This window comes from Tinamus guttatus, unplaced genomic scaffold, assembly GCF_059628265.1.
Source record: "Tinamus guttatus ecotype Peru unplaced genomic scaffold, ASM5962826v1 Tinamus_guttatus_pri_ptg000356l, whole genome shotgun sequence".
Lineage (NCBI taxonomy): Eukaryota > Metazoa > Chordata > Aves > Tinamiformes > Tinamidae > Tinamus > Tinamus guttatus.
The window spans coordinates 2,366,833-2,383,066 of record NW_028288890.1 but is presented as its reverse complement, the minus strand read 5'-3'; the positions used below and the strand labels follow the sequence as shown (position 1 = coordinate 2,383,066).

The 16,234-nt window shown below is 43.5% G+C and overlaps 1 pseudogene; it reads left to right on the top strand.

Moving 5' to 3' along the window:
* Positions 1 to 604: 604 nt before the first annotated feature.
* On the top strand, positions 605 to 9,487 carry LOC104569748 (3 beta-hydroxysteroid dehydrogenase type 7-like; annotated as a pseudogene).
* The last annotated feature ends 6,747 nt before the right edge of the window (positions 9,488 to 16,234 follow it).

Here is a 16,234-nt window from a genome sequence, read left to right as displayed (position 1 = left end):
CTTCAGGATAAAAAAATTAAATTAATTCCTTGGGATGTTTGAGGCTGCGCTTGTCTGCTGAGCTCCAAGTTAGCATGAGGGCCATCTTGGTCCCTTAGCCTTACTGTCCTCCAATTATGAGCAAAAAGCAAAGGGAAACAGACTAATTGATAGGTTTTGGCAAGCCGAGGTTCACATTTTTGAAGCTTCATATCCAAAGGTGGATGTCCTGAGCGCATCTTTATGCCCCCCACATCTTTGAGCAGTCTCCCCAGAGAGGTCTGGCCCTACCACGACTGACAACCATCTCTGAGCAGTGGGGCTGTCCAGGATAGAAAGTATCTGGCACCAAAATGTTGGAGTGAGCCTGGTCACGGACTATGGAAAGCTGGGGGTGATGCTCCCAATCTCAATCTAAAGCTACCCCTGGAGGAGGGAAAGGCTGAGTCAGAGGGACCAGATTTTTGCCTCTTTGTGACAGGACTTGTATATGAGCTACCAAAGCTTAATTTGTATGTAACTAGACGGAGTTAATGGTCAGCCAGTAACAAAATATAACAAATAAACTTGAGACTTGGTTCAGAAAACAAGATGGACTGACATATGGCAAGGTTGTGGCTCATCCTCATCCATAAAAACATCTTCAAAAATGGATGGCACCTGGGCCTACCTGGTGATGGGAAGATGTGGTTTTTATCAGGGAGAAGATTGGAGCGCTCGTGACTCAACAAGACTACATCAGAGAAGTCAGAGTTTTGTGATTTCTGTAGCAAGAGAAGAAGTCAAAAAAAAAGTCACCACAGGTAAGAGGAGCATCTTCTCTGAAGCAGCCATAAGTCTTCTTCTAAAGTCAGCTGCTACTCTGTTGGATCTGCCATCCTTACTGGTATAGGGCAAGAACATGGCTTAAACATGCACGAGGCCTAACACTAACGGAGTCAGGCACAGGGTCTGCAGCACAGACTGTGAAATACATTGTGGAAATGATTGAGAGGAAGCTGGAGTCATACTGTGATGGGCATGAGTTGGAAAAAAAATAAAAGGTGTTTCTCACTAAACAGGTTTATTTAAAAAAAAAAAATCATTCGATCATATTCTTGACAGCTGCCTTTTAAATATTTCACCAGAACTGAATACAGTGAGCTATGTTGGGAGAAGCAACCTGTTTTACTGGATTCAAGATTACCCACGCGAAACAAGCCAGTGCAGCCTGCAGTGCTCTGTGTGTTGGCCAGGCCTTCAACCTTACCTACCATGAGACAAAAAGTTAGAGGAGAGCCTACTCATTAAGAGGTATTAATAAAGAGGGGATAACCTTAACTCAAGTTAAAAGATTGCTTGATGCTAATTAACTGCTATCAAGTCCCCTCCATCTCCACTGGGCTTCCAGCCAGCACAGTGTGTTATGGGCAGGATTGCCACCTGAGCGAACTCTTTGTGAGAAGGTGACCATAAATAAGCAATTTTCCTTCCTACCTTCCATACAACCACGTTCCTTGGGCCACTCTGCCCTCTTCCCCTCTGGTGCTCAGTCCAAGCTCAACCATCTTCACAATTCGAAGCCTGACTTTCCCATCCACACTGTGTTCCCATCTAGACTAGCCCAACCAGACCCTCTTTCCTCCTTCCCCGTCTCTGTCCCTCTGGACACCACTCTGCTCTCCTCTGGGAAAGCAACACCGGGGGCTGGGATGGGCTGCCAGCTGTAGGGGGATCTAGTTCCTCTATCCTGCAGCCCATGCTCCTGTTTATGCCTGTCACTACAGTTATGCCCCTTTCACAAAGGCAGGAGGGCCCTGACATAGGCTCAGCTCCTGACCCACCACTGCTCAGCTTCACTCTCTTTTGGAAGACATGCTGATTTCTCCCAACCAAGCCAAATCTCTTCATCTCCATCAAATTTTGTCTTTTTTTTTTTTTTTTTCAGCCCACTGCTCCATGGGTTATGATCAACTCACGTGCTAATTCTCCAGTCTACACCTCTAGTCCCTCCCAGTTTGATGTTATCTGCTGAGCAAATCTGCCCATTTCTTTATGAAAACAACAAAAAATGAATCAAGTACAAGAATATGCCCTGAAGACTAAGCCCCTGTCACAACCGGCAATGCTCTGGCATCAGTTATCCAGTCACTTTTGTGCCCACCCTACTGTGGCTTTCTGTAGACCATATTTTTTGGATGAGAATGAGCATACGAGACACGGAGAATGACACCAAGTTTCTAAAGCCCTTCTTCTACAGTCAAGCTAGATGACATCTGCCTGTCCTACTATATCCATAAGGCCTGTTAACTTGTCACAAGAACAAAAGAGATTTACCTGATGTGATTTGTACTTGACAAATCCATGTCAGCAGCTGCTAGTCTTCTTATTATCCCCAGGTGCTTTCACAAATGTTTTTTAAGGATGTATGTCTGAATTCTCTTGGTTTGAAATTAAGCTGTTCAGCAAGTTCCTAGTGTACTTTGCCTCCTTGCTAAACAACAGAGGTGGCTCTGCCCTATTGCAATTTTCTAGTGTCTACTCCAAAAGTTCTCTTAAGTCACTATTAAAACTTCAAGTCCTTCAGCAGCCCCACATAGCACTCCTCAGGCCTCATCAATCTGCAAGCTCCTCTCGGTGCTTTCTGCCTTGCAGTCTCCCTGGTTCTGGCTGAGCTCTCGCTGTTCTCTTGCTGCTCTTAATTGCACCAGCTGCCTCAAGACAGTTGATGCAAAAAAGCTGCTTAACACTTCAAGCCTCTTAGTTACCATCTTTCCCTTGCCACTGCAAAATCCCCTCACCATGAGGCTACTTGTGCTCTCGTCACCCTCAATTGCTAGCAGAGATGTCCATGTATGCTCCTCTACATGAAGGTGCCCCATGCAAGTGTATCCACCTCGACTACATGAGGAAGTTCTCTCTTTTCTCTGTTACAACACACTCAAAGCAAGAAAATTAGTAGTAGAGGTCAACAATAGCCAGGTATGGAATAGCTGTTTTGAGCAAGGGGAGGTAAAAAAGGAGCGATAGGAACTTTAAAAAGCTCCTGAGTGGCTCAAAAAAAGGAAAAAATCCTATTTTTTTAACCTATTACATTATTTGCCCTTCACATCTATAGTACTTACAATTTCAATAAAATCCTGTGCAATGTCTGCAGAGCTTGCTTGCTGTTATTCCCACCAAACTCTGCAAACCTGCCTTAAAGAAATTGCCTGGGTCAGCTTCATTCATTCACACGGGTTGCAAAGTGGTTGCATCCCCAGTCCAAACAGCTCCAGTCGTGGATCAGCACGACCCTTGGAGGCATGCTAGATATTTGCAATTTCAGCCGCAGTTATTCTGCCCCACAGTTGCTGTAAAATGGCAAAACACTATGCTGAATTAAGTCAGATCAAAGTCTGGCTCCTTGGGGTTCAAAAAATAGGGATATATCTTCTCCGCAGTATGAGGCATTATTGTGCTTCAGCCTGCCTTGCAGAGAATAAAGGTTTTCAGGCAGGATCCTCATTTTGGAAGAAGGTGGGGATGCCTTTTTTTGTAATTTTATTATTATTATTATTTCTGCATCTTATGGTTATGTTATTTTTCTCCAGCTACCACCCGTGTGACAGTGATGAAGGGAGACTTCCAAGACTACGATTTGCTCCTTGCCGCCATGCAGGGAGTTCACGTGGTCATTCACACAGCTGCTCTTGTGGACTGCAGAAACACAGTGCCCTTCTGGGAAACCAGGGCTGTCAACCTTGGGAGCAAGCTCTTTAAAAAAAACAATTAAATACAGAACCGTATTTGTGCACCTTGGCATGGGCTCATAGGAGAAGCTATGACATAGGTGTCCTCTCTGATTTAGTCTTCCTTGCCCTCGTGTTTCACGCCAAGATCCTGTTGTACAACATGGTTCAGAAATGCAGAATAGAAAGATGATCCCATCGAGACAGACAGCTTCCAACTTTCCCAAGGATTCCCAGAAAAGCATACACAATATACCAATAAAAGATATTTATACCAGTTAAACAGCATCCATGCTCTCTTAAGAGAATGTTATTATTTGAATTATAGTCACACAGCTCACAACGATTGTGTTCTCTACAAGCCACACATAAGAGAGAGCTACTCTTCGGCGTTTTCTTCTGATCACCAACAGCCAATTTCACGTGAGGTGCAAGATCGGCTTAAAGAAAATTTGTTCATAAATCTAGGAAATAAGCACAGGCTATAAAAATAATGAAATCCCTATAACAGCAGCAATTCCAATGTCACCTCAGGCTATTAGCTACTGAAATAGTTGTTAACCACAAGGAAGGAATTTTATACATACATATATAGATATAGATATATGTATCTATATATATCAAAGTTGATTACAGCTTAGGGCTTCTATTTACTGATGCATTCAAGGACAACATTTAAATCCCATCCTCCTTTTTCATTGCTGCCGTTGTTTTGAAAACCAGATGCTTTTAAGAGCCTGGATATGTGCACCGAGCATATTCAGCGCCTCAGGGTTCCTATTGCCTTTTAATGGCTTTGTGAGATCTTCCTCTTCATTGCCTGCTCCCCACGAGCAAGGTACTTTAGTGAGGTTTTTACACAGAGCAATGAACCTGGAGGACTCCCCCATTCAGCAGATCGAGCCCCTCGCAGATGTTCGTGCTTACCCCCAGAAAAGCACACACAAAACAAGCTTTTCCAAAGTAACTAGTGATTCAGAGTGCCTTTTAGAGAAGCACAGTCCAAGGGGCCTTAATGGGAGCTTTATTCTCAAACACAAACCGTCCTGCGTTTCTGCCTTCCCTTGGACTGTCCACGTAGACAGACCAAGGCTCCTGGCCTCGCTAGCACTCCTTAAAATCTTGAACTGAGAGGTTATTCTGAAGAGCTTTCCCCTCAAATCACAGCAGGTAGAATAATAAAAATGAATTGTATTTGATATATGTGCTGTAGAATTAATAGCGGAGGGAAAAAGGGCCAAGAAAGATCACTGTATATTCCTTTAGCTGACTCTTCTATTGCTCAAGCCACAGAAACTCAGGCCAGTGGCTGCCTAAAGCCCAATAATTTGTAGCTAAATTTGACTATGCCTATTCAAAGGAGTTTTGCCTACATTTAAGTACTCCAATTTAATGGGCTATCTATCATGCCTTTCAGCAAGCCATAACAATGCATAATAATATTAATGTGGCTATTACCACATTAACAGAAGTCAGCCACTTTTTTTTTTTTAAAAAAAAAAAAAAAGAAGGAAAGACTTCTGTTTTGATTTTCTCCTAAGTTTCAACGACTGGTTACTGAATCCTGTTACAGTTTTCTCGACTAGAGTGAAGAATTCTCTCCTGTAAGAATTATTTTTTCCATCTATTCACTTAAAGACTTTCTAAACTGCTTTTTGTTAAGCTGAATGAATTTCAACTCAGCTTTTTCCAGTGATGTGTTTGTTCTACAAGGGTTCTCAATTAACTTTGTGTATTGTGATAGGCTAATGAAGAAGTGAATAGATTATTTTCCACTGGGTGTTCATATAGATTCGCACCCTCAGAAATCATCCTCAGCCCAGGGCTTCCTGGGCCCTCAACAACAACAAAGGGAACAGATAAACCACAAACCTTCCGATCAAGATCCTCAGCAGGGCTCAAGGGCAGAGCATGGTTATCCATGTGTAAATAGTATGGAGATTTCTGGGAACCAACCCTATGAGCAGCTTCCTTAAAGATCTGTCTTAGGAGATTTGAAGGGCCTGGAGATGCAGCCATTGTTCTGCTGTTGTCACTTGCAGATTAACTTGAATCAAAATAATTAGGGATGCTAAAACCCTTGTTGGAGGAGTCATGAAGCATTAAAACAAAGCAAAACAACCCCCAGCCAGCCCCACAAAAACCACACACAGACCCACAGGTTCGGCCAGAACAACATACATGCTGCCCTAAGTAGTGGTTAACCCGACTGCTGTTTGGTTAAGACATTAACCAAAGCAAACCACTTACAAACAGCTCCCACTCAAGCAACTTGAGAAGCTGTAAAACCAAGATAGGAAATCAGCCACTTTTGAGGTTGTCCCTAACATGCACAAAACAACTAGGGCTGAATCATTACAAGCTCATATTGACTCTGGATTTTATCACCTTCATTCTTGCAAAATCAACTTTTATTCCCCTATGCAGACACTGCTCCTGGAAGGAAATAAATGCTATCTACAAAAAGGATGACAAAACTTGTCTTTGGACTTTTGTAACGAAACTTCTACTCCCCTGTTTCACAGGGGAGACTCAGCAGTGGGCTACATTAAATATAGTACAAGAAACGTCTACCTTTCTCAACCATGTTCAATCTGAACCATGCTTTAGAACCAGCCACACTTCATATAAATTTGTACACTGCCCCCACTTTTACGTAGTCTTGCATTTACTAGGAGTCTGTCGCAAGCGCTTCACCCCATAGTCCCTGCTCCATTGCAGAACTTCTGAGGACTAATATATGCTAACGAAAACAGTAAGTCTTTTGTCATGGTTCACCTCTTGACAGACTGGCCTTGAAAGAAAAAAGCTGGAAAACACGAAGCTTCGTTCTGTTTATCTGAAGACCTCCTCGACATCCTTTTTTAGTAACTATTAAGGCCAAGTTATGTCAGTTGTTAATAGTCACAGAGGTTAAGCCATATTACAGCTTTGAATGCAGCTGCTGCTTGCATATTTTAAGCCATCCAAGTGTGTACAAATGCACCAGAGGAACTGCAGCTTGGACTCACAGTTTTACATCTGTTCAGGAAAAAAAAAAAAAAAAAAAAAAGGGATCTTGGGCCAAGTCAGAATCCGAGTTTGGAAATCTGTTGACTTGCATACCTGAAGCCAAGGTGAGGGGGTTGATATCTGTCCTTGTAACATGCCCCGCAGGTCCTGAGAACGTGTTACGGGCCTGCTGCATCCTGAGCATCCCATACGTTGTCTACATAAGCTCCATTGCTGCAGTGGGACTCAACACTTCACAAGAGCCCGTGTTCAGGTAAAGCTGAGCAGATCTTTTCCAACACTCTAGATCTCCAGAACAAATGACTATGGAGCTGCAAGTCAGATGGAGATTTTTTTGTTGCGATTCCAAGAAAAAGACATGTTTTTCCTTTCCTGCCTGCTCTGGAAAAGCCTTCTTTGCCGCTTTTCACTTTGGGGAATAACACCTCTGAAACCCAGCCTAAACTTTTATCAGTGGATACCACTAGTCAAGAGAATTGGTGGAAAGACATACGACTCAACTCCATCTCCTGGCTCTGCCCACCATTTGCAGGATCCTGCTCTTCTAAGCTCTGAGAACAGTTTTGGATTCAAACTCAAGCGTAATCCTTACAACCACATGTCCACCAATGATCCCTCCACCTGCCCATTATTTTGTACTCTACTCATGTCCAGAGAAAACCACAGCAGGTCTTCCAAGCCAAATCCGGAAGTTCACGGATGAGTTTTTAGTAATTGCTCAAGTTTTGTGACAAGCTCAAGTTTCTTTTGGCTTTAGGCAAGACCGTATTTTCACAGACGCCTCACATCTCATTTCACAGTGAGGCAATCCAGCAGGCAGGTGATGGTCTACTCCTATCAACCCACTTTCTGAAGCAATACAAAGACACTGGCCAAAGCTAGAGGTTGGATGATTATTTTTACTACATGCCACTGGCTGCTAGAATTGACTTTCACAATCAATTGACACTCCTGCTCAGGACTCAGATCTGGATATGTTCTGTATCTGCAGAGTCGTGCATGGAGGATCAGGATGTGGGCCTTGAGAACTGGACTGATATTGCTGAAGACGGAGAGTGCAAGGTTTAGACTGAATTTTTAGTCAGCTGGAGATATCTGCAGTGTGATACACACCGCTGTGAGGCTCCTTACTGAGTTCAAGCGTGGCTGTGTCTACACAGGCTGCTCAGACCCTGGAAACGTGCGAGCGAGGGGAACTGGTGCAAAGTGAAGTTCTGTCTCTGCAGGCAGCCAGTCTAGACACAACTGGCTTGAGTCACTCGGCTCTAGAAATTCAAGCCCAGCTAGAAAAGGCTGTTTAAGACATGGTGACCTATAAGCCTAAATTTCATATTCACAAGTAAGGCATAGCCCAGTTCTGAGAAGTACTTAAGCATCCAAATCCACAGAAATTAATATGCCTGGTCTATGAAAAGAAGTCCTGAGAGCAAAAACAATCCTCCATCCTCTTCAGAATGTATTTGACAACCTAGTCTCATTGAAAGGCTGCGGAATTTGGTCATTAGCACATCTAAGTCATTTCTAAAACTGGATGTGGGCACATGCACATCCTTGTTAAAGGGTTAGTCCTTGAGACCTAAGAGACGAATGCTAACAGGGATTTTGGAAAATCCATCCCAATTCTTTCTTGAGAGGATATTCTGCTGGCTCATCACAGTGCCCCAAGGGGCATGAGCGGCAACACATCCAAGCTGATGCTCGTGGTGCTCCACACAGACATCCCCTCCCCACCCCTGCCCAATCCTTCCCCATCCCCAGTGCAAATGGAACCACCACCCAGAGCCTTTAACCCATACTGCGGAAGGTGGTCAGCTCCTTGCATTTAAACAAAGTCAAACTAAGGCAATTTGTAAATTTAGGGTAATCAATGCTTGAAAAAGGGAGCTCTGCTACTTGATTAGAGAGAGTATAAGAGGTGTTGCTTACAAAACCTATAGGAAAAATCTGTTTTGTTGCTGAACACATTGCAAGGGAGTATAATTCACTGTTAAATCATGCAGAGTTTTAGTTACTCCTGGGGATTTCACTTACATGTCTCCTTCCAAAAGTGCACATAACAGGAGTCTTAAAATGCTGTTAGGGAAGAGCTAGGCCTAGATAAATCAAGAGACTTGTTCAAAGTCTTGCAGCAGAGCCAGGAATAAACCCTGGGAGCCTGCCCTGTGATTCATCCTTTTTGCTCTACCAAGCGCTGCCCTTCCACTTCATGTTGGTCTGTGTCACAACGAACATTAATTGTCCAGCTCAAAGTGGGCACCAAAGGTTCACGTTCACACACGCCTACAATAAGCAGGCAAAATCAGCTCTTCCTCCATTCCCATCCCTTTCCCCCTCTCTCTTTCTCCAGGGAACGTCACGTGGATGCACGTTCTCGCAGCCAGGAATTTGCAACTCGAACCAGACCTACTTGCAGGACAGGTGTATTACACCTATGGGCACTCCTGCAAGAAAAGTGCTTCTGTTCAGGCATCAGCTCTTGACTTCCACAAACCCTTCAGTCCAACTAGGCTCTCACATACCTCACTGGAAGATGTGCTTGATAATACACTTGGACAGAATAATCAAGGTCATCTTGCATCCCGCCTGGTGGCTGCAGCCTTCCCTGAAATTGCCTTTGCTGCACACGAACAGTCACCAGCTTCTCCTATGAGACAGCCAAGGCCACCAGGCACTTTGGGTACACGTCCCTCTTCAGCTGGGCAGCCAGTAAGCAGAGGACTGCGCAGTGGCTAGGAACGGCTGCATGAAATGTGTCATCCCACCAGCTTCATGGAAAGGAGAACTAAGCAGTGTGGCTTGGAGAAAGAGAGAGCTTGTCACATCAGCAGGTTTCATTTGTATTTTGCAGTAAACACACACTCAGAGCCCACGCAGGATTTTGCAAATTTTCCAAGTCCCTGTACAGGTGGAGAACAAGCAAAACTCTCTGGCTGCAGGTACATAGCCTTGTCATGCAAAAAAATCCACTGTTTTAAGGGCCATGTGGAAAAAAATGGTGCATCTGAAAGCATCCTCTTGCTGTGAGGTAGGCACAGGAATGCGGGGATAGATGCAGGTCTCCCTGGCCTTGCTCACTCCAGCAATGTCACGTGTGCTGGAATCACCCATGGGGACAAGGGATATATGATTAGAAGAGATATCCCACTCAGCAAACACATTGTGAGTTTGGCTAAGGAGTTTTGTTCCACAGCCCAAAGAACCTCCATCTCTTTCCACATGAGGCAAATGGACCAAACTCCCTAATCCTGAGCTCAGGCAGCTAAGCAGGATGTGGTTATTTGGCTAACACGCTCATGGGTTCTTCAGTCATAATTCCTGGGAAAGGGCAGGAAAATCCAGGCAGATCCTTCAAACTTTTAAGATTAACAGAAATATTAAAAAACAAAAAAAAACACACTTTCCTTTTTCCAGAGCCACTTTTTTTTCCAAAATTCTGTTTTTCTTAACTACAAGCAGGCCTATGTGCTACAGATAGTCAGTGTTATAACTGCAGTATTATAACCCCACGGCATGCTAGCGGGCAAGGCAAAACAAATTAAATCCTGCGTTCAACCACCACACTGCCAGGCAGGAACCGTAGCAAAGGCCTCCGGAGTGGAATTTATGCTAAGCAATGCCTGAACTGCACGAGCGAGAGGTTATTTCAGCTCGTTCCATCACGCCGGCGCTGCGCAGTCCATCAGGGAGCAGGGCTGCACCGAGATTTTTCTAACACAGATGGGACGGGCACTCACAGAGAATTTGCAACAAAAATTAGAAGCATGATGATGCCCATGGCTTGTATTAGGTTACCAGCTCCTCTATTTTTAGGACACACAGAGAGATTGGTAAAGCTATAACAAGCTCAACAGAGATTTTAGTTTTTGCTTCGACTTGGAGAAGTGGGAAATTTCTACAATACCTGCTTAAATCTAACATTAATCTTATTAAACCAATCTGTTTAAAGTACTTTCCAGTATTATGAATGTGCAAGCCTCTCTCAAGCTTTCCTGCAATGAAAATGCACACAATAAAGGCTTGTTTTAATGAGAAGAGCCCTCATCGTGATGGAAAAATCAAGTTTCAGCACGACATGTTTGATAGAAATGATCAAAATTTGCTTCTTGTTAGTTACAGTAATTACCCAGTAATGAAAGCGGAGTGATGTTGTGCGAGGTGCCAAGTTAACTTCATTGAAATTCACAATCACATGAGGATTGTTTGAGAAACCAGCTCCCAATCCAAAAGTTACATGCTCTGGTAGCTCATGAATAATTCCAAGTAACAAATAAAATTCTGGAAAAAAACTGCAATCTGCTCCTAGAGAAGCTGGGAAGGTGAAACAAAGCCTGCAAATTATCAGATCCCTATGTTTTATACTCAACTCGTATGTGCTGGGAGGCTTTTGAGGAAGGGAGCAATGAGGTTGGCTTTTTTATTTCATTAGTAACCATTTTTGTAATTTCCTGTTATTATTCAAATGCCAGAAGACAGCGTGCTGAGAATTTGACAAAGAAAAATATATCAGATCTCTCTTGTGCATTGTCAGAACCTCACCCTGGTATAGCAGCATTGACCTCAACAGGTTTTAACGCCTCTGAAATCTCTATTTCATTTTGCCAAAAAAGATCCACTGGGTGGAGCTGCAAGTCCAAATGTGATACGGGTAACTTCGCCTTCAGATTTCAAGGGCTGCAACAGTTTTTGTTTTAACTGGTTTTAAAAGAACTGAAAGACCTGCCTGGAGAGCAAGGCTGATGGATGGGAAGCCTCCACAGCCAGGTTTGTCCTCAGGCTGTGGCATTTGGGTTTGGGGACTTCTCTCTTAGGTTGGCTGCCTGCGGTCGCCTTTTTATCCCCATGCAGTCATTTAATGAGAGAGACCTAGGAAATAATTTTTCCACTTCTAACCCACTAGAAATTAATAAAAGTTTAGCTCCTGTTTTTAAAAAGATAATGAAATATGACATTCTGACCTTTAAAAAGCCTGCCTAGGTGGAAGAATTGATGGTTTCAGTCACACTAAGAGCCTCTGGTGTATTTGTCCAAGGGATTTGGAGCTACTGAAGATACCAGCTGGGATGCACAGGGTTGCTCCTGCCCCAAAGATCAATGTTGTGTCATTGCTTGCCTGCTTTCAGGAACCTTGCTGGGAACCTCATCAAGCTTCTTTACCTGTCCTGCTCATTAGCACCACCGATTTTGATGCTTAACAGGATGCAGATGACATGCAGGATTAGTTGCAAGTATTTTAAATGGTAGTTATGTGCAGGCTCTTCCAAAAGGACCTGAATTAGTTAGCTACTTAGCTCTTCCTAGACCTTTTCAACTACCAAGCTTCATCCAAAGCAAGGACAGGATTCCCTTTCCCTGCTCCTGGTAGAAGTGGGGGAAAAAGTTATACAGCAAAGGCTCTGAGTTGTTTTCCAAAAAGATGAGTAAGCTTCCTTTGGCTCATAAAAGCTAATGCTGCTGCAGACTTCCTGTTAGATCCTTGATTTTATCAGATTGTAACTTGTTTTCTCCTGGCACTGCTTTAATTCTTTCTCCTGTATGGGGTTAACATTGGCTTTTTCTTTTCAGGGTCCCAGTCCTATTATGTAACAGCAGCAACAAAAAAAAGAGAAGAATTTTTTTTTTTCAGCTCTGTTTCTACTTCAGGAGAGGAGCTTTTGTGCACAATTACTCATCCAAGAGATTCAGCAGGTATAACTTCTTCCCCCAAGGGCTCCATTATATAATTGGATTTCAGCCATACAAATTAAATCCTATCTTACCCCTTAGTTAAGCCAGGCAGTAAGTATTTAATGCTAATATCCCTGACAACTATTGCAGGGAGCAGCAAAGATGAAGCGCAGAAGAGACGGATTCCGGCATCATCTACCAGTCGGGCGAGGAGGACATGGGCAGAAAGACACCTGATAGTTGTTGAATGTGGCCAAGTATCCCTCTGCAAGCCCTGGTGCAAGCCGAAGGAGCTAAGGGACCTGCAACTTCATTTTCCCGTGGTTTTTCCATCCTCTGGTGCTCCCACGCGTGCACTGAGAACATATTTCCTCTCCCTTGACACACACACACTTTGGGGAGGTGGAGTTTCTATGGAAGTCTCTATACTTGTGCAATGTCGGGAAAAAAAATGCAAGTTTGGCAATCTTAAAACTCAAGCCAAAAACACAACCCAGCAAAGAATCCCCAAATTAAAAAGAAAATCTCAACACAGTTACTCATGCATCTGCATTTTCTTGCTTTCCCCAGGCATGTTTCTTTTAGCCATTGCCCTCTGGGCAGAGCGCATCTCTTTTGGTGTCTGGTACATCAGTCACAGGGTTAGTGCATAGTAATAAAGGAAAATAGATTCATGGTAGGAGCTAAACCAGTCAGTCTGGTACCATAATTGGAACATAATCTCATATTGACAGTATTTAACACAGGATGTGCAGGGAACAGATGGCAGCGTGCCAGGCCTCAACTGTTCGGCAAATATCACACAGATCTTTTCTCAATCCAGCTTGTGACCCTCGTCTGCAGCATCAAAACCCTCCTTGCCCAAAGGGGCCTCGTTCCACTCACCAGTCCAGGGGAAACACCCGGCATAGCCACGTGCTTTGGAAGCAAATCCCTTTCTAACAGCATTTCCAGGGGTAAATGCCTTAATGAACGTTTAGAAATAGCTTGAAAAATCACGTCCTGGTCACACCCTTGCAAAGAGCCAGCTCACCTGTGGCTCGAGACAGGGATCCACACGCAACGTCGGCGTTGGCCATGCCCATTGCCATGGCTCCGTCACTGCAGCCTTCACTTGTACCCCTTAGCTCCACGGGGCAATACTTGCAAGAAAGTCATTCTCTCTCCCAATCCCAAAAAGCTGAGTTAAGGCACATAAAGAACATTTATGCCCTGGTAGCATCATCCCTAGGCAGCTCTGCAGTGAGCCGAGCACGTCCTCAGCCCTCCAAGGACATGGGCACCGTGCTTCCAATATCCTGGAAGTTTAAACGGATTTTCCTCTATTTTAGCAATTAATTTCCATTAATCAACTCACTGTACAGTGTTACACTGTAATTCACAAGTTTTATGTATTATATGAATAAAAGTGCACATATATTTTTATGTGATTTTCATATAATTGAATTCCAAGGAGATTTATCTGCTCTGTTATTAATAAATCTTAATATGGCCTATAACACTCAATTGATATTTAATTAACCTGCAATAACTGCCTTGTAAAATGTAAATTAAATGCTTTATTTTTCCAGGCATATAATGTTAAATCAAATTCTTTATTCTACCAGCAAAGCAAAATAGAGCAGAGGAAAACCAAGCCTGCATACTACAAAACCTTGGACTAAAAAATATCTGATGCCTAAAGAAGACAAAATGGAGGCTGGATCCATGTTTGTAATCAGTTCTTCTCCTCAGGAAGCAATATTGTGAAAAAAGTTTTCTTCTCTCTTGTCTCCCCACCTTGAAAGATCACAAGAAACTCGGTGGATTTACATGAAACACACAAATCTCAGGAGACTTTAAGGGAAGTGTGAGAGGCCCATTATTAGTAATAAGGTTGCAAATTCCCATAGATAGTGTGGTATTTGGCATTTTTTCTTAAAGTCTTGGCTCCTAGAGTCACATTATCACATGAGAATGTCAATTTTCATTGAATAAGGAAGAAAAGATGTTACAGCCCTTTGATAGGGGGAAAAGTTTGCAAACCTGAATGTCAAAGGCATGAGAACTAAGAGACAAAAATACATAAAATTTGATCCTTATCTTCAAAATTATCAGAACTTTTTGAGAGACTCGAGCTGCTTAAAACCAGGGAGGTGGCAACAAATGATCAAAACAGCTTCTTAAAACAAAAAAGATGAGAACAGTCCAAATTACATTTTAAGATCAAACTGTTCTTCTCCTACTCCCCTAGTAATTTACATAGATCTGCATCTAATACTACAACTGCAACTGCAACAACTGCTTCTGATTGCAGACCTGGGGTAGCTCTCTACCTCTGCCAAGCAATTCGGAAACCTCGGGTGATGTTGACTGTCTCAGGCTGATGGGCCTATAAAGTTCAACTGTGGTAGCACCCACACTTTTTTTTTTTTTTAATGGACTGAATGATCAATTTTTCTTCCGCTCTTTCCTTAAATACAGTATTTCTACCATAGGGCAGTGGAAACTTAGTCTGTCTGCATTAGATCACTTTGAGAGGTATTAAATGAAAATAAGAAGTTAAATGTACCGTAGATTTTAAAGGTGTCACAGCCTGGAAGAATGAAAATGAAGAGGATGGCTCCTGACTTGTAATGAATGGTGGAAAATAAATCCAAATTTTCTGTAATGGAGGGACTGTCCTGCCCACTCTGGTCTTCCTCTCTAGATGCTCATTAGCCACCCAGCTGGCGTAAACCATAGCTGCTGAACCTTGGCACATGCAATAACTCTGCTCTGCCCATTGGATAACTCTCCATCCAGCAAGACAGTTCCATGATGCCACAAGTCACCTTTTGGTGCTCAACAAGCACCAGTTTCAGGGGGGAACGGAGGGGATTCACCTGCTTGACAAATGAGGTTGGTATCAACCCGGCTTCACAGCAAGCAACCAATGGAGAAGCAAGTAGGCCTTAACCCAACTGCTGTGGATGCCTTTGGGAGCATTCCCACTTGTGCAGGAATAGGTACTGGCTATAAAGGATCGGTAACACAAGACAACATGGCAACTTTGCCTTTCTCAAAACTCACATCTGGAAACGAGCAATTGAGCAAGAACCAGCCCCAGGAGACACATCTAAATCAGCCCGTCTTAATACTGGGCACATGCTTTTAACTCACACATTGCTGTGCATTCAAATGATTAATGGTTCACCATAAAGTCTGCGTAGAGCACCACCGAGATCAACACACATTCCTCGCCCTAGGAGAAGACTTGGGATTTTTTAGGTGCCTGATTTCTGTTATGTTTCAAAGGGATTTAGAAGCTTTGCTCTCTCCTTTGGGAACCTCACCAGGCTACCTTCTAGGCTGCACATATGCTTGACATGGCACTGGAGCGTAAGCGTGGATTACTGCCTCTGCAAAGAGGACTTGCTGCAGCAGCTACGGTTTAATGAAGGATTTGAAAGGGGAGAGAAGCACAGAGGGAAGCTGTGCGAGACAATAAGTCACATAAGAGAAGGCTTAAAAACCCAGAACAGAAGGAAAAGAAGGGATCTGAAAAGAAAGGGTCTTGAGATGAACAAGTGGAAGAGAAGGAGAATCGTCACTCAGCAGCAAGATTGCGGAGGGCCTCGCACAAGCTCCTTGAGTCCCATGATTGCACTGTTGGGCTTCTGGAGAGGCTGCAGGAGACAGCCAGGCAACCACAGAGTGATGAATGGGCACCTCACAGCCCCCAGGCTCTGCACACTCCGGTTATGTCAACAAGAAAAAGTGATGGAGCTTGGTGGAAAAGACAGACAGACAGGGGAGAGGAAAGGGAAAGAACAAAGGCAATCTGCAGTATTTCCTGGAATCATGGCAATGCAGATGCACAAAGTCATTGTAACCTCCTAAGGTAACCC